This window comes from Siphateles boraxobius, unplaced genomic scaffold (genome assembly GCF_051911475.1).
Source record: "Siphateles boraxobius isolate OS27281-9 unplaced genomic scaffold, OSU_SipBor_1 26, whole genome shotgun sequence".
NCBI lineage: Eukaryota > Metazoa > Chordata > Actinopteri > Cypriniformes > Leuciscidae > Siphateles > Siphateles boraxobius.
In genome coordinates this window covers 5,375,663-5,400,001 of record NW_027508876.1, presented here as the reverse complement: position 1 = coordinate 5,400,001, position 24,339 = coordinate 5,375,663, and the positions used below count along the sequence as shown (strand labels likewise).

Sequence of the window (24,339 nt, the reverse complement as noted above, 5' to 3'; positions counted from 1 at the left end):
AGGAACAAATGAGACAGGGTTATCAGCAAGTCTGGCGTTTATTTACAATATTAGTTAACCAAGATAGTCTCAAAAAGGTACAACAGAAAATAACTTCCCAAAACAAAGAGGAAGCGCCCAGTTAAGGTAACAGAAGAGATCATACACCAACAACTTAAAAGGTAGCTCACAAGAGAACAAAAAGGTAAATCACAAAAAAAAGGAAAGTCCAGATACAAATACCAGATAATTTATCACCCTCCCTCCACTGAGAGAGTAAACCCCACCACGAGGTTCAGACTTGATACGTTCTACTGTAGGGACTCCACGAACGCCACTACAGTGTCACCCAGCTCTGGTAAGCCGTCTGCTCTCCACACTCTTCACCCACAGTCTGCCCGTTCTCTGCTCTTTATACCAGCTCCTGCTGATTACCAACTGGAGACAGGTGTGCACACTAGCTAATTGCCAACTCGAGACAGGTGTGCACACAGGACCTGCAGAGGACAAAGAAGCAGCAGTACACCGGGGCAGACACACACACAGGGCCTAAGGACCGTAACAGTTGGCATTAATAAATCCATAAAATTTCCTTATTTCCTTATTCCTTCTTTTTCTTTTCGGTCACATATATCGTGATATATCGTTGATGAAATTTCTTCCACTATATTGAATATCGTAGATATCGCGAATCGTGGTATTATCATATCGTGGACCACATATCGCAACAGAATTGAATCGTGAGGTACCTGTATCGTCCCACCCCTAAGTATTAATGTGTGAAGCATGAATAAAATCCAGAAGCACTACATCTGCCATGTTGTCATTGTCATGCGACTTTGTCAGTTGTGTCGCTTCAATGCCATTCACAACTTTCCGGTGGCCTCATGGGATTGTGTCCATCAGATACACACTTCAGAATCTCAGGGGAAGTAGTAAGCCATCCCGGTACTTTTCGGCTGCTGTTTTATGAATACAATTGAATTCGGGCATAAAACGGTTTTCTCCTACTGTTTTTCACCTAATATATAGTAGGGAAGTAGGCATATTCAGATTCAGCGCTAGTAATCCTGAAGACCTTGATTCGCTGGTTCAGGTGTTTAATTACAGCTAGACCTAAACTGTAAGGTGATCCTCCAGGAGAAAGACTGGATTGGCGTTTGGAACTTTTACCAGTAAATAACCACCAAAATTACCGAAGCAACACTCTAGCAACCACTTAGAACGACATAACAATCTAAAATACTCAGAACTACTTAGCAAACCGCATAGCAATGCCCTGGCAACCACCTACACTCTAGCATCATGGTGATGACTTTTCCATGGGCAACATTGACCCAATTTTTATAAACAAATTGTTACTGTACCACTGGAGTTAGTCATATTGCAGTATTCATAAGGCTGGAGTAAGACTCATACTTATGGTGGATTAATATGGATAAAGTGTTATACAACTCTGAAGGCTTGATGAGCCATTTACACTCTGTCAAGTGCCTCTCTCTGACACATAATGTCATCTCCAGCTATCTACTTAGTTGTCAGCTCAGTAGAAATGCAAAACCAGTGGTTATGAAATGGCATACATTTTTTTGGAGATGGTCTATGACGTTTTTTGTTGTAGTAAATAATATTTAAAAGTCCATTTTGAGAGCTCTTGTCCAAATTCACAATGACATTGGTTTAGTTATAGCACAGGAAGCCTACCTTCCAGCAGATTTAGCTCTAGCTGAAATGAAACACACTTGAACCATGCTAATCACGGTCATCAGGATCACTAGACAGTTCCAGGCAGGTGTGGCTAAACTCTGCAGGAAAGTGGTCCTTCAGAAACAGGATTGCACACACGAATTATAGGCTGTTATTCTGGGAATTTTGCTGGTAATTATAAAAGTAAAGCATGTTTTATCTTGTTTATGCACTGTTTTTTTCCATAAGCTGGATGTTTATTCAAATGGCATGTATTTGGGGATATTAAAGGTTTGATCAAATCATTAAGTAAATTAATAATAACCATTTCCCTGCGGAATTTGAAGTTCACTTAATATGTAGAATAAATGTAGAATTCATTTTGTACATCAAATACGTCTATAAATTTGATTCAATCAAGGCACTGCATAATGACTTCAATCAAACCAGATAAAATGCAGTAAAATTCAACATCCTGTGTTAACCAGCCTCACAATTGAAGGACAGACTAAATGTGGGTTTTCTTCCTTTTAGTGACGTACATCCGAGATAAATGGATTATCAAAAATGAAAAAAATGTTGGGCCGGGGACTTTAGTTCATGCACCAGTTGTTGATTGGATGGAGGCAGATCTAAATGCCAGCTTGATGTTGACTCTAAAAAAGGGGCAGGGTTTAAGCAGATGAATGGATTGGAGAAGTCTGGCGTACATCACCAGAGAGAAATCTCCCATATTTAGTTTCTAACTGATTTTTTTCTTCTAAATGCAAAGATGAATCATTCACAATAAGATCATCACATGCTTTTAGAAAATAGATCTGGAGAATTTCCATGACTGTTGTGCATTTCAGACTATAGATATGGTTGTGTGGAACTAGAGTCTGTAATGGGAGAATTTGTAAACTAAAGATTTCCCTAAAGATCCGTATTTCAGCAAAAGATTCACAAGACCATTTTTAGCATTACCTCATATAAGGGCCAGTTCTAGACATTTGGAGGCCCTAGGCAAAATGTATGTTGGAGGCCCCTCCACCTTTCAGAATTCACGAGTTCACACATCAAATTAAATAGAGTAAAGATTATGCGTATTTGGTGTGCTGTCAGGGGGAGTGCTTCAGGCTCTGAATTTTGGCCAGAACCCAGAGTATTACCCCTCGTTTGTGATAGGAATAATCTAGAACTAGATTGCATTGTATTTTGTATTGTGTTGTTTACATCCAATAAGAGATTATTAAAATCAAAGTGAGGAGATGGGGGTGGTGGAGGGATGCTGATAAACTGTCAATGAGCAGAGGTAAGTCTGCAGTATATATTCCTCTTATCTCGTTGATTGGGTTGATTAACTGAATGTGCTCCACTCGTATTTAATAAGGTTTAATTATCTGAATGTGCTCCTCCCGAACTTTAATAAAACATCATTTAATAAAAAAGACTTGAAATAAATATGATTCCTAACCATTTTATTTTTATATTTTTACTTAAATGTGCATATTAATTTAACTTTAATTAAGGTAAACACAAAAAAGTTCATCTGAAAAGTCATTGGACCAGCACTTATTATTCTTATTCCATGGCTACCTACAGAGGCACTCTTCTGCTTTTCTGCATCAATAACTACTTCATAAGAAATCTGCTGTGCGAGTTCTCTGTTAATGCTGATTAAAGCAAGTCCACTAAGCCGTTCCTGAGTTGTGGAGCGCAGGTAATTTTTTTACAAGCTTCAGTTTTGAGAAACTTCTCTCGGCAGCTGGTACGGTTACTGGCTAGGAGAGCAATCCAGAGGTTTGGAAATATCTCCTGCAGTTGCTTCTGGTAAAGAAATTTTAGAAGCTCCAGGGCTGTGTTTTTTATGTTAATGGTGGAAGGATGAGGATCTCTTCTGCCATTTCAATTCCAGAGATATCTGCATGTCCTTCCTTGCTGAGTGCCTTCTCAATGTCTTCACAGTGTTTCTTCACTGTACCAGTTGACATGGTTGCAACATCATTAAAATTCAAAAGGAGACCAAAAGTGTCCCTAACATTTTCCATGGTCTGAAATCTCTCCTCAAGAGAATGAAGTGCTACATCCACAACCGTGTTAAAAAATGTCACTTCCAGGTGCGTCGTTCAGAGGCTCATCAGCAGCCTCATAAGAGAACTGCTTCCTGGTGTTATGTAGTCTCTTCTGTTTGAGAACTGCCTCTAGGTTCATTCCTTCACATAGATCCTTTGCAGTTGTTTGTGCTGCAGCAAAGCCAGAGGCCCTATACTGAGAGAGTGCTGCTTTGGTGGACGTAATGAGGTTTGAAGCAACGTCCAGTTGCATAGAGGATGACTGGAAAAGCTTATTGACCTGGTTGACAAGTGTCAGAATGTCACACCAAACAACAGAACAAATCAAAAAGCGATAAGACCCCAATTCTTCAGCAAGAGCTTGGGCCTCCACTTTAGAAACAGGGTCAGACAAACTCTTGACGTACTTCTACAAGTGCTTCCCTGATTTGGGCAACCTGGAACCTGACAGCCTGAACACTTTGCAGTTGGCTCTCCCACCTTGTGTCACTCCACATATTTTTTCAAAATAGACCATCTCTGAGTGGATCCTGAAAAAAGCTGAATAATTTCTGCAAGTGTCCAAAGAATCCAATGGCATCCAGAACCAGGTTTAACGTGTGTGCCCCGCATGGACAAACAGGGCTCTTGGGTTCTTTTCAAGCAGCCTGACTTGTACACCTTGCTTCTTGCCCTTCATATTCGAACCATTGTCATATGATTGACCTCGACAATCCATAAAGTCAATCTGAAGGTCCTTCAGCCTGTTGAGGATTACCGAAGACAGATTATTGCCAGTTGTCTCTTTCACAACCAAGAATCCCAGAAAATAATCTTTTATTTTTTATTTTATTTTATTTACTCTGGCTGTAGTTCCACAATGCGTAGAATGATAGACATCTGTTCCAGGTGGCTAATGTTTGGTGTACAATCAAGGATGATAGAAAAGTACTTTGCAGTGTGGATTTATGCAACAGTTTCTTTGGTCAGTTGACTACTCACCAGATTCAGTAGCTCATTTTGTATGTCTTTCCCCAAGTAGTGTGTGTGTGTGTGTGTGTGTGTGTGTGTGTGTGTGTGTGTGTGTGTGTGTGTGTGTGTGTGTGTGTGTGTGTGTGTGTGTGTGTGTGTGTGTGTGTGTGTGTGTGTGTGTGTGTACTTCCATATTTGATCTTAGCCAAATGCTCCTGCATGACTGCATCAAACTTTGCCAGGAGCTCCACTTCCTTTAGAAAGTGACCATAATCAGAAACATTGAGTTTGTCTGTGGATCCCCTAAATCCAAGATTTCTCTCAGCAAGAGACTGTATAATTGTTAACAGTCTTGTGAGAACATTCCGCCACGTCTGTCTTTCTTCCTCCAAAAGAGTCATCTGTCTCTGGTCTATGGTTTGACCTGTTGTAGACCGCAATTCTAATTCCCTCCACTTCTGCATGGTGCTTATATGGTCAGAACTGTTCTCATGACTGCACAGGATGGTGTGGATGTTCTTCCAGTATTTTAATCCTCCTTTAATGAGCTTAATTACTTGGGTAGAGAAAAGTTTGCAGCTGTAGCAAAAGACTGCATCATTCACTTCTGAATATGACAACCATGATCGTTTGACTCTTTCACCATTAGGCATTTTTCTACAACACAGACTGTGTGAAAAGGCTCGTCCATCTGTATTTTTTGGAAAAACAACTTTCTCTGACTTGAAAGGGTCCTCTTTGCAATGCCTCTCCTCTGTAACTTTGCGAAATTGTGTCAGGCCACAAGGCTGGATCAACAGGTTGAGCTTTGGGTAGTGTGCTTCCTATTTCACTTTTTTTTTTGATGTTCCAGGTCTGGCATTGTCTCCTCCAGACTCAATGACTTCCATTCTCTCACTATTATTGCATTCAACCTCATGGCTCCTCTCTGGCCCTTCACTCTCTTTGCTGACTTGATGTTCTACCTCAGAAAAAATACTCTCTGGCCCTACACTCTTTTTGCCCTGTAATTTATTTTCCTCAAAAACACTCTCTGGATCTTCACTCTCTTTTGCCCTGTTGTTCTTCTGACTCACTGCAGTGATCCTACAACAGGAAATGTTTAAAACAAATAATGTCATTAGATAGGCTACATTTGTATTTTTTTTAGCATTGCTTAATGTTAAATTAATGACTATTTTTCTTTTTTTTATCAGTCAGGATTTATTTTTGTTCAGTAATTTATTTATAGTAACACACTAACCCACTTTTTGGGATAATGAACAGTTTTGTTTTTGATAGGCTAAATATAGTCATATTATTAAATACCTTATGAATATACTGTACACAAATCAGCTGCTAGTGGAAGTCATAGAAATAAACTACTAAATAAAAAGTCTAGTTAATTTCTTCAACTGTAATCGTGTGCTTATCCATATGCTTAAAATTGCATACTTAAAGGCACACTATGCAGGAATTCCGTTTTTGTCAAACAGCGACCCCTAGAGTCACTGTGGAATACTTGCACTGTTGTGCAAGTACTTGCCCCCCCCAACCCACCCCACCCCACACTGGTACCTGTTCGGTAGGATAGAAGCGTCGGGCATGTAACAGGCACAGATAGACTCCGAAGATATTGACCAGGTAATGTTCCACGATTTCATTCAAATATTAGGCTACTGCATAATCTACTGAACTACTGATGACGGTAAAAGGATAATAATAACTATATGTCAAGTGTTATTCTACTTTATAATAATAAAGTTGCCTACCGCGTTTGCTGGCTTATAACGTTTTTACATGATTGCTGCTAAATCACAAGTAAATAGCCTATAGTCTAGGACTACTGTATAATTTCATTTGTGTTTTTTGATTGTAATGTAAACATTACAAAACGCCAGATGACATCAATAAAGTTAAATCTACGTCGCATTATTTAATAACATTCACCTTTATGATGTCATTAGACATGATTATTGCAATTTATCATAATAGTTTGCCAACTGTGCTCGTTTACAGTATTTACAACCTCTAGGCTTATTTGTGTCCTGATAATTATGTGAGATATTGACAACTGTTCTCATGATAATCTCATGATAAATTATTGGACTGGTCTAATTATCAACAATGGATGAATTAACAGCATCGTAAAAAATGACATACTACAAGCAAGCGCAACAACATACAATATAGAACGCAAACAAGTTTACAAATAAGATATATACTTACTAGTCCATCAACAAGATGCTGTTGCATCCAGTGCTGCTGTTTAGCTCGCGCCAACCAGTAAATGCCGGGGGAAAAAAAGCGACAAAAAAGACAAAAAAGCGAGTGGGACTCTTGTCTGGTTCCTCACGCGGTCAGATTCTCATTTCCTTTTCCTAGTCTCTTCCGACCGCGTTTTCTTTGCTTTTTCCATCTTCGACTCGAGTATCACGTCTGAAATGCGCGCAAGTGTCTTCGTGCTTCATGTTGTTGTTGATGTGTGTGACGTCGTTGCCGTAAAGCATTTCGTGATTCTCACGAGATTTGTCGGGGGCGCTCCTCTCACACTTGCATTGCTGGTTTTTCCAGCGGCGTCCCCCCCCCCCAAGCTTTACTACCAGGATGATTCGTCCTACTATGAGTTTGTTTACCACCGAAATGACTTTGAAGCTGTTATATTAAGGTAAAATTCTTGCATAGTGTGCCTTTAATTTCAATAAATATTGAAACAGTATTTATGATTGGAAAACTAAAAAAAATGAAGTATGTCTATTATGATAGACTGGAGCAGTAGACTAAACATCTGCGTTTTAGAATATATAAATACAGTTGAGGTACTGTTTTTAAACATAATAAACAATACTCTAGTATAGTGCGCAAACACTATTATAGTGTGCAAACTTTGACTGACAAACTTCTTTACTTTTTCTTTAGTATTTTGTTAGTCAGCTCCAGACTAGGGCTGGAAATCGATTCCAAAAGAATCAATTCCTTGATTCAGAGGCGTTAGGAATCAAGATTCAATTCCACAGGTTGTAATTACAGGAGATTCAACCTATTTGTTTTTATGGACAGGAGCTGCAGGTTCGGGGAAATTTGCTGCCTATTATTGTTGTTGACAAATATTGTTTACTCAGTAAAGCCCGGACATTCGGTTCTATTTATTTAATGAATCATAATTTGATCGTATTATTCAGTGCGCTATTATTAACCTATGTTTGAGACATCAACCACTGGTCGATGACCATAATGTTTGTATAAACTTGTATGACCTTGGTAAAAAAAAAATGTAATGATACTTAAATATTTTCTTCTCAGCCATGTTAGAAAATTGTCCGTAGGCGAAATCTGGATCGTCAGGCTCAGTTTATTTTTTACAATACATTACAATCACTCCAAAATAGATGTTACCTGCATCACGAGCTGCACTTTCTTTGAGTGCCTGCTTAGCCTTACGCTTAGAAGACCCTGAAGGATGAGTTCGTTTCGACGCCATCAGATCAATTTGCAGAAAAGTTGGATTTTATTCATCATCATATGCAATCTCTTCATTCATACATTTTGAGGTTGGTAGTGACTCACATTTAATTGGTGATATTAATTGGGTTTACTACTGGTGAATGACAATTGTTATATCCAATGGACAGACAGCCTAGTCTTTTGCTGATCTTGATTGGTGGACAAGCATATAGGGATATAGGGATGTTTTCGAGGCCCCGCCTCCAAGCCCAAGGCCCTGGGCAACTGCCTACTCCGCCAATAGGTAGTGTATGGCCCTGCCTTATATAGGCTCTGTTTACACCTGGTATTAAGATGTGTTTTGGTCGATCGGACCACACTTTTAGCCACTCTTTTAGACCACTTCTGTTCTGATTTCTTCAAGGGGAGGGTCTATGCGTGGGTAAATGTATGGGCTTTTTCAGATCTTTGGATTTAATGGATGATATACGCTCACACAATTTACATATGAATGCAACTGGAAACGACTGAAAAAAACGCAGAGTGCATCAGCTTTAGTTTCTGCTCTGACAACCGCAAGACCAGCCGAACGCTGTCAGAAATAAGGAATGGTGAGAGAACATTGTGCTTGGTATGTTTTTTCGACTTCAAACAACACTTAGGTCTTAAGCCAATAAGTTTAAATCCCGTCTGGCTAATGCGCATCTCATAATGTTTATGCGTTAGGTCAGTAGGCGGAGCCGGAGAGTTGGCAGTCTTTTGTGGCTGTTCGACCACACAAGCGTCTGCACTACGAAAGCAATCAGGTCAAATGCATTTTTCGAATACCTTTGGAAATGGTCGAAAGTGGACAAGCTCAAAACGCATTAGACCACGTTTAAACTTCTGTAAACTAAATTTAGCGTCGTCTACTTGTGGTCCTATCAACCAAAACGCATTTTAATTCTAGGTGTAAACAGGGCCATAGATACACTTTACTATAAAATATTCACACCAGTACTTTATTGAGATGTGGTTAACACCTGCTTTTAATTATCAAACATTTACAAAATTATAATTTAGTCGCAAGAAAATACTAACATCTGAGAGAAAGTAAAGAGACAGAACTCTAATGTCGACAGAAATCTGAAAGGAATATGATATGATATTGGTGGTCAAATTGATCTACTTGTGTGAATATGGATTTAATAAACCAGTACATCTGCTATCTCTAGCGGCAGCTGGGGTGAGTCATGCTCTAGTAGCCCCTCACAATGGTGAGCAGATTTAGCAGCGCTCCACCAGGAACACATTCATCTCACGTCCCCCTGCACGACAATGGCCTCATCATTGGCCACATCAGTCTATTGATGCGTGCCTGCAACCTTCAAAGCCTATCAAACCTTCCAAGAGAATCTATGGCTTTTCACAAATCTTCTCTCTCGCTATCATAGCAGAAGTAAAACAAATCCTCTGAAATATTTTAGAATTTCAGAATTTAGAAATCAATTTTCAGGTGGATGTCTTTGTTTATTAACAGCATAATAATACATTCTGATCAGTTGATTAGCATATGTTATTGCTGAGGCCAGCTAGTATAGAGCTGTGCAAGTAAACCTCACTTCACAGGCCTCAAGAATCGCTCTAGCAACTAATGCTACGGCTGCGGTCTATAACGTTCTTGTTAGCATGCCCGCCTCCCAAGTTGGTTATGTTGGTTCGAATCCCGCCTAAAGCGGGTGCAAGTAGGACCACTTACATAAGGTATGAGTTTCAGGAGTGAACACATTAACTTCCAAATGTCTCAATGGATTGGTTACAATATTAGACTGGAATTTTTCAGAGCCAAATGTTTGGACATGCATTATCAGTAAACCTATTTAGAAAGAAAAGTTGTTTCTCCTACACACAGAAATTAGATTAAGGGAAGTTCCTAAACCTAATTCCGTGAGGAGTGAACCGATCTAATCTTTCAATTAATTGCTGGATCATATAAACAGTAGCTCACCTTGCTCCAGCATCAGCTGTTTTGGCATCCCTCCACCTCCCCAACTCCACCAACATAATTTAGGCATCTTGCTACCAGACTCATCTTCCAAGCATTAGTAATCGCACTGTGGGGTTTATCTAAGCTCGAGTTGAAGCATGCTTCCTCAAGCCCCTCCACTGTTGACAGCAAGCCAAATACGTGTAACCTTAATAGCTTATAGATTATATGGGCAAACAAACTTGTGAAATGGAAAGTAAATGGAATATATAAATCTCCTGCTTCTCGGATGTTTCTCCTGCCAAAACATCCAACCCGATCTTACAGAAAAACATAACTATATTACAAGCTGGTGACTTTGTATGAGTTTGTACAATATGAATCATACAAAAATGTACAATTATAAAAAAAAAAAACTATGGAGCATTAAGGTTAAAGCCCACACCTAAAAATAGCCATCCCTGGGGCGTAAGCAGATCATACAAAAACATAAGAATGAGATCGTACAAATTCATACGAATAATCCACCAATTTGCCAAAATGTAAAATAGTTAGAAATTTCCATGAGTTTCAGAAGAGATCCCAAAAAAAATATCAAACTGTGTTCGGATTTGTCAAGATTGATCTGCAATCAATTGTCAGAGATCTCAACCATTTCTCATTAAATTCTTCCATGACCTATTATCTGAACTATGCTATCCATTTTTTTTTAAAGCTCTACACTCTTTTTGTATGTCAAGAATTGTTTTATGTTTGTCCTTTTTTCATTTTCATTTTTGGAGAAACATCATAGAGCAAATGTAATGCTTAAATGAAACACTACTGAACTGCAAGAAGTCTCTCGTGATATGCAAGAATGCCTGTGCAATGTTCCATAATGCATGCTTTTTCATTTTAGATTTGCTGTCCTTGTTTCCCAATAGGTAAACTTCTTATACATTCGCACCAATCTGACATTTTATGATGGAGATGTTCTGAATGACTGTTGTAATGTCTGTCTGTGTTCCCCCGGTCTTTGTACTTTTGGTTCAGTCCTGTTCAGTTTTCCCGCTCCTCGTTTGTGTTCATGTATACCACGCCCCCTTGTTATCTTGTTTAGCTTGTTTGGCCTTGTATTTAAGCCCTGTGTTTCAGTCCAGTCTTTGTGAGTTCTTAATAATGTTGTTGTTGTACCTTGATGTTGGTGGTTCTGTTCCTTAGTCTTGTGCCCTAGCCAGAGTCTTTATGTAGTTTGAGTTTATTAAATAAAGTGTGCTGCAATTGGATCCTGCTTCCTCCTTGCTTCCACCTCATCGTGACAGAAGAACTCACCGCCAATGGATCCAGCAGTTGTTAGCAACCAGGTACTAAGAAGATTTCTAGCCTCTATGTTTCAGGATGGCCAGCGGATCGAGAAGTATGTGAGGGACTTTTTGAACTGCTGCCATCTGGGATCGCTGAATGACATTGAGCTCATGGACCTGTTCTGGAGCGGGCTGAATGCGGATATCGCGCAACTGATGCCGGATGATTATACCGGTTGGACCCTAGAGGGATATATTGACCTGGCCCTTTACTTGGGGGGTTCGGCATCTACGGTGGGCTTGGCTGATGAAGCACCCTGCCAGTTCACAGTATCCCTGGAGCCTATCCACGTCCCGCCTGTCCAGCCAGAGACCGTCCAGCCAGAGACCGTCCAGCCAGAGACCGTCCAGCCAGAGACCGTCCAGCCAGAGACCGTCCAGCCAGAGACCGTCCAGCCAGAGACCGTTCTCGTCACGTCTTCCCAGTCAGAGACTGATCACGCCACGCATGCGCCGCCTGAGCCCTCAGTGACCGCAACACTGGCCATTATGGCCACAGCCATGTGGTGTGTGTGGGCTACGCACACACTTGAGCCGGTGTCCGCTGATCCTGCGCCAGAGCCCGCTGATCCTGCGCCAGAGCCCGCTGATCCTGCGCCAAAGCCCGCTGATCCTGCACCAGAGCCCGCTGATCCTGCGCCAGTCCTGTTCAGCCCAGAGTTTCCTTCACCGCTGGTCCTGCCCAGCCTAAAGCCCTCTTCACCGCTGGTTCTGCCTCTTTCTCCTGAGCCGGTGCCTTCTCCAGGCTACGACCCCGTAGCTACCCCCAAGAATTTTTTGGGGGGGGGCAGTAGGCCACCACCATGGCCACCCGAAGGGTCCTCTCCAGCATGGCCGCCCGAAGGGTCTTCACCGCCGTGGCCGCCCGAAAGGTCTTCACCGCCGTGGCCGCCCGAAGGGTCTTCACCGCCGTGGCCGCCCGAGGGGTCTTCACCGCCGTGGCCGCCCGAAGGGTCTTCACCGCCGTGGCCGCCCGAGGGGTCTTCACCGCCGTGGCCGCCCGAAGGGTCTTCACCGCCCTGGACGCCCGAGGGTCCGACAGCTCCGCCCTGGACGCCCGAAGGGTCTGCTCCGCCCAGGACGCCCGAGGGTCCGACAGCTCCGCCCTGGACGCCCGAGGGTCCGACAGCTCCGCCCTGGACGCCCGAGGGTCCGACAGCTCCGCCCTGGACGCCCGAGGGTCCGACAGCTTCGCCCTGGATGCCCGAGGGTCCACAGCCTGCTCCGCCCTGGTCACGCCCTCAGCCTGCTCCGCCGTGGCCTCGCCCTCAGCCTGCTCCGTCGTGGACACGCCCACAGCCTGCTCCGCCCTGGCAGTCTGTTCGTCCAGCTCCGCCCATGTTCCATGGCCCAGGTCCGCCATCGCAAGACCCCGGTCCCGTTCCCTGCACGGACCTGGCCCGCCATCCCTCCCCCGGGACCGCCTCCGCTCCACCACCCTCCCGAACTATGTCTCTAGTTTTGATGGGCGTCGGGAGCCGCCCATAGAGGGGGGGCTATGTTGTAATGTCTGTCTGTGTTCCCCCGGTCTTTGTACTTTTGGTTCAGTCCTGTTCAGTTTTCCCGCTCCTCGTTTGTGTTCATGTATACCACGCCCCCTTGTTATCTTGTTTAGCTTGTTTGGCCTTGTATTTAAGCCCTGTGTTTCAGTCCAGTCTTTGTGAGTTCTTAATAATGTTGTTGTTGTACCTTGATGTTGGTGGTTCTGTTCCTTAGTCTTGTGCCCTAGCCAGAGTCTTTATGTAGTTTGAGTTTATTAAATAAAGTGTGCTGCAATTGGATCCTGCTTCCTCCTTGCTTCCACCTCATCGTGACAATGACGGTTATTATGATGATTATCTGGTTGTGAGTCCAGTGTGTGGGCTAAGATGCTATCACACAAAAAGCCACTTCACTTTGTATGAGATAATTGTGTTAAAAGCAGCCACACATATCCAAATCGCTCAGTGCAGAACTGTCCAACCATGTCTGGAAACAGCTGCATTCACCTCTGGTAAGAGCTACACTCTATTTCCACCATAGATCCACTAGATTTGATATCTTTCCAGGAATCCATCATTTTGTCTTATACCTCATAATGTTATCTGGCAAAACATTGATCATCTTCACCATCACTGTTTGCACTAAACTTGTATTAATGTCAGTCAGAACTGTATTTTGCTAGCTGATAGACACTAGAATAATTGATTGTTCTGAAGAGGGTCAAGTGTCTTTTTTTAATTGTTCTCATTATTGTTCAGATGTTGCTCTTTTATAGCTGGATAATAGAGTGGAAACCTTAATTGAAGTTTATCTCAGATGTTTCTCCTAATATTAATTTGGAGAAATACAATTAGAGATATACAAATTTACACAGCACATATTTGGTCTTGAAGAAATATCTTGAGAAATGTTTGAGGGCACATTGAGATTGTTGACTTTGGCATCTTGGCACCACTGAATACATTTTGCGATATTGTTGAGATTTCTTCTGAATCTAGAGGAGATATGAGAGATTACTGATCTTTTTCTCAACATCTGAGAAGCAGGGGATGTAAGCAAAAGTCTCAAATTGCTCTCTATTTAATCACAATGTTATCTAGCTGAAACTAATGAGATATTAAAGATCTCATTTATGTTTTCTTTACTATGGGTTTTCTTTGAGCTTTCCATGTTAGCCCTTTCTCAATCTTTTTATCCTACACTGTTCTTGGTCTGAATATTTATTGTCTGTATTCCAACCACATAAATCCAGATCATTATTAATTGATTTTTTGTTTGTTTGTTTTTGTGTGATTTCACAACCTCGAGAAGGTGCATTTGAAAATAATTGAAATGGTTAGAAGCAATGAAATAGTAACTGTAGGGGTTTTTCATGGCCACCCTCTGATACTGCTGGACAGAAATAAGCAAATAAAGTCTTAAAGGCTTGCTATTATTATTGCTCATACTTGTAGTTGATATGAACAAACCCCTATGCCTAACTTTTGTGATACAGAAATAAATGATATCTCAAAACATTTGGCTTACTGACGAGAGGTGTGTAAGAATTTTTGTAAGTTTAAAAAAATGCAACCACATCATGGCATGCTAAAACCCACTCAGAACAACTTTGCCTTGGCAGCTACTGACTTTCAGACAAGTGCCATCATTTTTTCAGTTTTTTTTCCTCACACATTTTTTTTATTTATTTATTTAAATTTAGAATTATTTTCTCAATACATTTTTCATACTCTCTAAAAAAAATGCTGAGTTGTTGCAACCCATGTTTGAGTCAAAAATTGACAAATCCAACCAATTTTTAAACCCAGTGGTTGGGTTTGTCCATATTTGACCCAAACCCAGCATTCTTTTTTAGAATGTAGGATAAAAAGAGCATTTAACTTTACATATTGGAAAATCACAAAAAGTCAAATCTGTACTTTGATGAGTAAATTAACCTTGGGTGGCCCATCAGTGGTGGGGGATTTGATGAATTTGACATACTTGTCACCCCGAGGCAAAGCCATTTGAATCAACACCTGCCTCACAACAGCCCAGACTCAAGTGTGTATGGAAACAATCAGGATGCCTGTGTAAATACACTGGATCTCCAGCTGTGATGCACTGATTGTGGAAAGAAGCAACAACAAAAAAAATGAGACGAATACGAAGAGACAGCTGTGTGTCTTCTGTTGTTGAAGCTAATAGTGAACACAAATGATGCATGACGAGTCAAGGATCAAATGTTTCCCTTTTGCATAAATAGCCACTGATTCTTCAGAATCAAAATTGCATACTGGTCATTCCTGTTATGTATTCTATAAAAGGGTCTATATTCTATAAATATATTCTTGTCCTATTCTATAAAAGGGTAAACTTGACTTGTTATCACAGTGGTAAGAAACATAATAGGATTGAAATAAAAAAACTGAAGTTAGATTATTGAGCCAGGATGGAATGGTTAAAAGTGAGACAACCTAACTGACAGTATTGTCAGTCCAAAGGACTAATTTTTAAATTGTTGCATGATGAAATTATTTTTTTTTTCTTTCGCGGGTTAAATGAAGTATAATTTCAGCGCTCCAACACCCTAAGCCCCCCTATTGTCCAAAACCCTCCAAACCAAATGATATTTATTATATCAAGATTTTTTTTTCTGATACATACAGTGTATCATACATACAGTACATGATAGGGACATAACAATGTCCTGCATAACAGGAATGAGCTCAATATTGTATCTTCGTAAACATGAGCATTTTGCATTAGGCATCTGTCAGCATGGCCTTTTTTCTCATTATGATCTTCATTGTCATGTAAGGCGATGGCAAGCATAAAATGTCAAACAGTGAGTGAATAATGTTCTGAGTGGGATAATGTACCGCAAATCTAAGTAGGACATATGCCTAAAGCATCAGCACACAGTCCAATGGATAGTGTAAAATGTATGTTCCTTAGTACTGTTTAATTACAGACTTTAATTAATCTTCATAACCTGCTTTGAATGGGTCTTGCTGATAGTTTCACACGTTTGATGATGTAACCTGTGAAATCCTTTCAATTACCGAAGACAAAGGATCACCAGTAGATTTATATTATTGTTTCATTGCAGAATAGTTAAACACTGCTGGGCTGGTTGATGTTTGGTAACTAGTCGGTAGCTATGTCTTTATTATCTCACTAACAGCTTGTTATAGCCAATCATCACATTAAGTAGCTTATTATTGGGGCAGCTCTAAGGGGCCGTTTACATGGCACACTAAAAACAAAAGAAATTGTATGGCGTTTGCCCATTCATTTACACGACAACAGCGTTTTGGGGGGCCTGCAAATGCAAGCTTTCGAAAATGGGTTTCAAAGTGCAAGTTTTTGAAAACAATACCGTTATCGTTTCTGTGTAAACTACAAAAACACAAATTTGTGAAAATGGTGACGTCATGCAAATGCTTATTACATTTTCAGTCTATAGAGCCGTATACAAAGTTACAACGCCAACTACTGGCCTAGCATGAATAACACAGTGTTTTTAGTCGTTTTCTCAGATTGCTTTGTCATTGTTGTCGTCTAAAAAAAGGAAAAAAATTTCCGTTTTTAGTACATTGTTGTTGTGTAAACGTACCCTTAGACTGACACTGTGTCTACGGTCAAGACCAGTGTCATGTCACACTGCACCGTAACAGCTAGAAGCTGTCTACACTGGACGCGACACAGCAACCATTGCAAATCCTTCAAAGTAGCGAGAGTGCTTGGATCACATCAGAAATAGAAAGGGGCATCAGTTTACTGTTGGGAATTTGTCACGTTGTATCATGACGCTGCATCCAGTGTAGACAGAATCACTATTTATAACTGGGTTCTATTTGCTTTTGTTGCATCGCATCATCCCGCTTGCATCTGATGTAGACCCTGTGAAAGACTAAGTGCAGTTTACACCTTTTTCAAGGTCTTAATAAATATTATTATTTGTGTTTATTAAGACAAGTGCCACTGTTGCTATTGCATGTAGTTAAGAATATTGATAATAATTGATAATGGTATAAACCCCTAACCCTAAGTAGTAAACCACTATATAGACCAGAATATAAGTATCCATGTGTGAAGTAGGAATGAAATCTTTTTTTTTACCCAGCTACGACTTTGCATACTCTAGCAACCACACAGAAAACCCCAAACAACCCTAGCTATAAGCTAAAAACATTCAGAACAACTGTATAGCAACACCCTGGTAACCACCTAAAATGAACCATAGTTTTTTGGCAGATGGTTAATTCTCCTAAGGAACACCTTAAAATTTTTGTTCTGGCTAGCACACTACTTTTTGATGGTTAAATCATATTTTTTGATAGTTAAATCATAACCACCATAGAAAGGACTGGTGATTCATAGAGACTGTACTCCTCTGCTTGAAATGAAGCATAGAGCAGGTAATGTTTGTCTGGCTCACTGTCTGAATTGGGGGGGCTGGTCTTGGTACCGAGATTCAGTCCAAGTGGGTTGTGGGCCCAGTGCCCACACTAATCATGGGGTCATTATGGCCACTGCTGTGTCTCCGCCTGTGGGTTGGACTGCACCATTTGTAACCCAACAGAGCAGGAAATTTGGCACTTTAGCTGTGGTAACTCAAGCCTGTGAGATCCAGTTGAGGGAGCACCACTTAAAGAGGCTGATCAAATTGGGCCCCTTTAGAAATGAAGGCTGTCGGAGGCCAGGGAGACCTAAAGAGGGGGCGGGGAGGTGTCACCGTGATGCATGACGAGGGGCCTCCTCGTGGGTCGGGACGTGGACGACTTCATACAGAGTTATTGATTGCCTGTGGTCCTCCCATCAGCCTGTGATTGATGGTCCTCTTTCTAGAGGTTGAAATATCAGTGCTGGCTTCTCCTCACTGCTTCGAATTATGATGTTTGCCTGGGCTAGTCATATAAGAGAAAGTACTAAAGAGAGAGAGTGCGAAGGAAAGAAAGAGACAAGGAGGGTAAAAAGAGATGATCAAGGTGCACAGGAAGAGGTAGCGGCATCTTCTGATGGAGTCTTCCTGGGTTGCACACGGCAAGTGAACAGCATCGCATCTGGCGTCTCCTCCGGTGTGAAAACTGTACCACGGGGAAGGGAGGGACCTAATGAACACCACGGGAGATTCATAGCAAACCAAGAGAAACAGATAAGCAGCTATGAATATTTCAGCTTTCTGCAGCTCTTCAGATATAATGCTCTCTGCAGGCCACAAAGATAAACACACAAATATAGAGGTTGGGCTGCAGCCCCTGTTGGTGAGTGTTGTCCCCAGTGAAGTGTGAAAAACTGCTGAAATTGATTGACAGAGAAGAAAATGCTTGTCAGTGCTTGCCCATAATTGGATGTTATAATGGGAGTTGGATGCTGTAACTTACTGGACATCCAGTCAAGCAAAGAGAGGATGGAAGCTACGGAAAGACTTTAAGTCAGTGTTGATCGATGCAGAAAAGGGTAGAATGGATTAATGGCTTGCATTTGTATGAGGCATGTAACAAATTATTGAACCGATAGGTCTAAATTGGGTCTTAGTAACACCTTAGGTTCGGCAGAGAACTGTCTTGAGAGTTCTTGAGGTGGCTCTTATATGCACCACAATATATGTGGTTTTCTAAATCACTAGATGATAAAAAAATGTCTTTGTGGAACTTAAAAATGTTCTCCAATAACACCAGGCTTTAGAACCCTAAAATGAAAAGATGGTAAAATGTTCAGTGGAAAACTCTATAACTGTCAGTATAAATGTGCAACGGGAGTGAAGCCCATATTATATTCTTTACTATCATTCGTAACCACAGTGACAGTGACTAAAGTAATATCAAAGATGATGACTTCCATTAAACTTCTAAGTCTTCATTTGAAACAACAAGAGTCCTCCTAACGTTTCATCATTCAATTCTTAATTAGCAGCTTTTATACCTGAGTAGAGAGGGGAGCATAAGTTGCATGCAGACCACAAAACTGACCGGAGCTCCAGTGGAAGACAGTGTCTGGATCTAAAGCATTCAGCTGACACATTATAATGCCCGTATAATTACTAGAACCTCCTCCATTGAGCATATCTCCGCTGTTCTCTATTATTTACACTGGCTTCCTGTTAAATATTGAGTAGAGTACAAATTTCAGCTTCTCATTTTTAAAGCTCTTTGCAATCTTGCATCCTCATATCTCTCCAACTTGCTTCATATTTACACCCCCAAGCTTACTCTTAGATCTTCTTCATCTGTTTCCCTTGTTCGTTTAGGGGTTCAGGGCGTTCAGCTGTGCTGCTCCTCGTCTCTGTAATTCTCTTCCACAATTTATATGAGATAGTGATTGACTGACTTTTCTATCTATTTAAATTAGCTTTCTCAGATACATTTTAAATTATGTAATGTTATACAGCTTTTATTTGTTGTATTGCTGTCTTGTGTAAATAAAATGTATTATTATTATTATTATTATTATACATCATATCTACACATCTGGTAGTTACTAAACCACGATTGGAATCTTGTTGTGTTTAATGTGATAAGACTTTCCAATTTTATGGATGTTGCCATCTTTAATATTACTTTAGTCAATGTTACTTCCATGGTTACAAGCAGTGCTCAGTAGTAGCTGATTACACTGTTATCTGGATTACATAATCAGATTCCAAAAATGAAGTACTTGTAATTAGATACATTTTTAAAATGAAACACAAATATGATGTTTATCTAAACTAATTTTTGCTTATTTGGTATGGTTGAATTGGATCATCGAAGGTCAGCAGCAAATATAGTGACTTTAAATGCATAAAGTATATTTGTATTATTTTAACATATTTAATTATTGCAGGTTAACGTAATATTCTGAGTTTGTGGAATACTGAATGTTTTTGTGAAAGTAAATGCTTCAGGGAACGGGGGTTATAATAGTAACCTTGACTTTCCCTTTCAGTCAGTCACGTTCGACATTATGTCAGGTATCATGTGGGAACTTACACATATGGACTGGCCAACAAAGCAGTGCTACATATGGAAGGTCTCTGTCGTAGATCCAGCCTAGCTAGGGTTAGGTCAATACCGAACATGGACGGCAGAGGGGCTCTGCCAGGGAAAGACACGGGCTTGCCGACAGGGGAGCCTTATCGTGGAAGAATACACATATGGGGTCGCTGCAGGCAGGGGCGTAGCACAAAATCCCGGGCCCTATGTATAGGCAGTCTTGATGGGCCCCCATGTTCCAAATAAAATATATTCCAGACTTTTCAAGGGCCCTCTCTCCCCTTGGGGCCCTTGTAATCAGTACTGGTTTTACCCCCAGTCCGACGCCCCTGGCTGCAGGAATCACAGCATATGGGCACCTATTGGGGCTGGGAATCTTTTGGTACCTCACGATTCGATTAAAAATTGGTTCTCGATTTTGACTCAAATTTGGATTTGAAATGTGCAGATTTGATTGTAGTTTAGTGTTTTGTGTTACTTTTCTTATTTGACTGCGGTAGACAGTTTAATAGGTCTAGAAGAAGAAAAAAATCCTACTGAATTAAATGTGAACCTTGAAATGTATTTATTTTTTCTTCCCCTTTCTGTCAACCAAATATTATAAAACAAATGTCCTTTAAGCTGACCTCAATTATTACACACGTCTTCTGTAATAAATGGAAGGCAGGCAATTTTATTTGACTTTTAAAATTAAAAATAGGAACAAAGAAGAAAATTACAAACAATAGGAAAAATAAAATAGAAAAATATACAAATTAAATAAACTTCAAGTTTTTCAGGTAAAACATAAGTTTAACATGTAGTAAGAAATACTACCGAAATTGAATAATCAATTGTAAAAATAAAAGGCTGTATAGTCTACACTGTATGAATTAAATATAAATTGATTCATATTAAAGATAAAAAAGTTATTCAGTCAAAAGCACTGAGTGTTTTTTTACTTAACATTAATGAAAGACCTGCTCCTCATCCTCCCTGACTTTGCAAAGAGTCTGTGCGAGTTGCCTCACTGGGGGAAACACATACTTGCGTAGGCCCCTGGCCAGCTGTGTGCCAGCGCATCCTCGGTCAGGGAGTCAAACAACTGGCAGTGGGACATGTCCAGCTGTGCAGCTCCGAAGCGTCTCCAGATCAGCTGGACTGCCTGGGGATGGAGTCTTCATTTTTCCCGGGAGCGTGGGCTATTGTGAGAGCTCGTCAACTGTGCGATTGAGCTCGCCCGGAACATGAATGGCACGAAGCAACCTCAGATTCAGAGTCTAGAGGAGGAGATGGCGGGCAAGTTCCGACATGTGATGAGAGCATAGACCACCTTGATAATTGATGTACGTAACGTCCTCAGTGTTGTCCGTCCGGACCAATGCGTGCTTGCCCTGTAGCAGCGATTTAAAGTGGCCCAGAGCAGCCTGTACTGCTAGTAACTCAAGGCAGTTGATGTGTCAGTGCAGCTTGGTCCAAATGCCTGAGGCTGCACGCCCGTTGCACATGTTGCCCCAGCCGATAGTGAAGGCATCTGTTGAGACAACAACATGCCTGGACACTTGTTCTAGAGGAACTCCCGCCCATAAAAAAGCAAGGTCTGACCATGGAGTGAAGGTTTGGCGACAGGCCAAACCTTCTTGTCACCCGGTGCATGCCGCGGTGCCATGCCCATCTCGGGACTCTGGCATGGAGGCAGTGCTGAAGCGACCTCATATGAAGCAACCAGAGCGACGCTACTTTGGCTCTGGATGCCATATGCCCCTGGAGCCTCTGAAATAGTTTCAGTGGAGCCGCTGTCCTGCCCTTGAGTGTGTTTAGGCATGGACTGAGCATGCTCGTTTGTGAGACGTGCTGTCAGATTGACCGTGGCAGAAAAAGGTGCCTTCCACGATCTGGTAACCTCTTTGGGTCGGGGCTCTGGTAGTCAGCATGGGCCGCCACAAGATACCAGTCATCCAGCCTCGAACGTTCAGGACACGGTGGATGTTTCCACTAGAGCCCGACGCTATCAGCTGCCCGGGAAAGCCTCGATCAACACTAATCTCCCAGAAGGGGGCAGCGCAGCCAAATCTTCATCCCCGGAGGACTTTAGCCCACCCTCCGATGCAGCGATTGATATCTGATCCTCCGCCGGATCCCCTAATGAAATGCTTGGTCCTCCATGCAAAGGTCCAGCAATCGCAACCGGAAGCTTCCCAACTTGCGATGCGCTAGAGGAGTGAGGGGCCCACGGAGATTGACTCAGCGGGGGAGCCCTCACTGTGATCCTCAGGTCACCCTGGCTATTCACAGAAGTAGCCCTCTACTGGGCAGAGGAACTAGATCGGGGCAAAGCAGAGGGGACTCCACCTCGTTTAGTTTACACTCTAAGGTGATTGTTCTCTCAGGCGAGATCCCAATTCGACAGTTCCGTTCTGACATAACTTCAAACGTAACTGACTGAAAGGGAACCACCTAGCAATGCCCTGTTAACCGCCCACAATACCTTAGCATTTACACACAAGATATACACTGGCAAGAACAACTCTTATTCTAAAAATGTAAGAACTCTGTTTAGTTTGTAAGTTTTTCTAGGTGGCAATATCTTAAGTTAAAACCTTTTTTGCAGTTACATAATAAGAAACTAAAGATATTTTTTTTTGATAAATGCTTTTTTTAGGAGTAACTTGGTGACTCAATGGGTAACAATGTTCCCTCACAAGAAAGTTGTAGTTTGAATCCCAGCTGAGTCAGGTGGCCTTTATAATGACATGCATGACAGATTAATTGGAGACACTAGGCCATTTTTTTTGTCTTGTCAATAAAGTTCTAAGAACTTAGATAAATGCAGCAATATCTAATAAATAAAATGATCTGTACTCACCATACTGATAATGAAATAACCCTGTCTACTAGGTCATGGTGTTGTCATTGCCAGAGGTAGAGACACTAGATGTCTCTCTAAGATTTACATTTACATTTACATTTAGTTATTTAGCAGACGCTTTTATCCAATGCTACTTACAACTGAGGACTAAAGCAAGCGAGTCATCGTGAAGAGGCAAGAACAACGCTAGAAGTGCTCAAAATACAAAGTTCAAGCATTGCTCAGAGTAGCAAAAAACAGACAAGGGATGATTTAAAGGAGAAGGAAAGGTTTTTTTATATATATATTTTTTTATGTTAAGTACTCACGGAAGAGATGAGTTTTCAGTTGTCTTTTGAATGCTGCCAGGGATTCTGCATTCCGGACGAGGGTTCAAAGCCTTGAATTTGATGCGAGCCGCAAGTTTTAGCCAGTGCAGTGAGATGAACAGAGGAGTGACGTGGGCCCTTTTGGGCTCATTGAAGACAAGGCGGGCTGCAGCATTCTGGATCATCTGTAGAGGTTTAGTTGCACATGATGGAAGTCCAGCCAGAAGAGAATTGCAGTAATCAAGCCTAGAAATAACCAGGGCCTGGACGAGAAGTTGTGATGCATGCTCTGTTAGGAAAGGTCTGATCTTCCTGATGTTATAGATTGCAAACCTGCATGATCGAGCTGTCTCCGTAATGTGGTCTGTGAGGGACAGTCGGTCATCAAATACTACTCCCAGATTTCTGACCGACCTTGATGGGGTGATTGAGGATGACTCTAGCTGGATAGTGAAGCCGTGCTGTAGAGATGGATTGGCAGGGAGGACGAGAAGCTCAGTCTTTGCCAGGTTGAGCTGCAGGTGATGTTCCTTCATCCATGCCGAGATGTCCGCCAGACAGCTTGAGATATGTGCAGCTACTGTGGGATCATCAGGTTGAAATGAGAGGCTAAGATAGATAAGTAACAATACCTTTTTGCAACAGTGTAGACTTGGATGTAGTGTCAATCACAATACCATCTGTTGCTCTGTTAGTCATTATCGGCTGAGTCAAAACACAGAACACTGGCAATAAAACTCGAATCGATATCAAGCTGTCTGTCCTAACCCTTCTTTTATCTAGTGCCTGCACTGTAGGTAGAAACTCTATCACACTACTCTATAGCCTGAAGTCTGGTGTTATGCCCTGTTGCACTTTTTTTTTACAGAACGGGTGTCCAAACAGACGCCTGTTTTATTATGTCTTCTGCAAGTGATATTGCATGCCTTCGTCACCTTAGCCAAGTTGCAACATCAAGGTGACATTAAAGCAACAGTCAGAAGCCAAGCATGGTGGCATATTGGACAATATTGTGTTACTTTTTGTTGATGAATAATACATAAAACAGAGAGATAACCTAACTGTAGGCTGTAACAAGCACAGTCTCCTTCCTCTGCCACGGGAGGCTGTGACTGATTGATACCTGAGCATGTAGAGGCAGCGGCGAACTGTAAGTTGACGTTATAGTTTACTTGCATGGTGTGGGCTTTTACCTTTTGTTTGAAAGTTTAGATCTTAAAGCAGGTGTTCATAGGTTATTTTAGAGTTTGAGAAACTGCAGTTTTATTAAATATATTGTAGCTCTTTGCAAATATAGAAAAACTTGGTTTGTTTTTACAAAAGACAATGCATTAGAGCTA

General features: G+C 41.4%; 1 protein-coding gene across 4 annotated transcripts in view; it reads left to right on the top strand.

Annotated features, from left to right (window-relative positions):
* The window catches only part of myo3a (myosin IIIA), a 145,833-nt gene that overhangs the window by 34,356 nt on the left and 87,138 nt on the right, over positions 1 to 24,339 (top strand). The window lies entirely within an intron of this gene.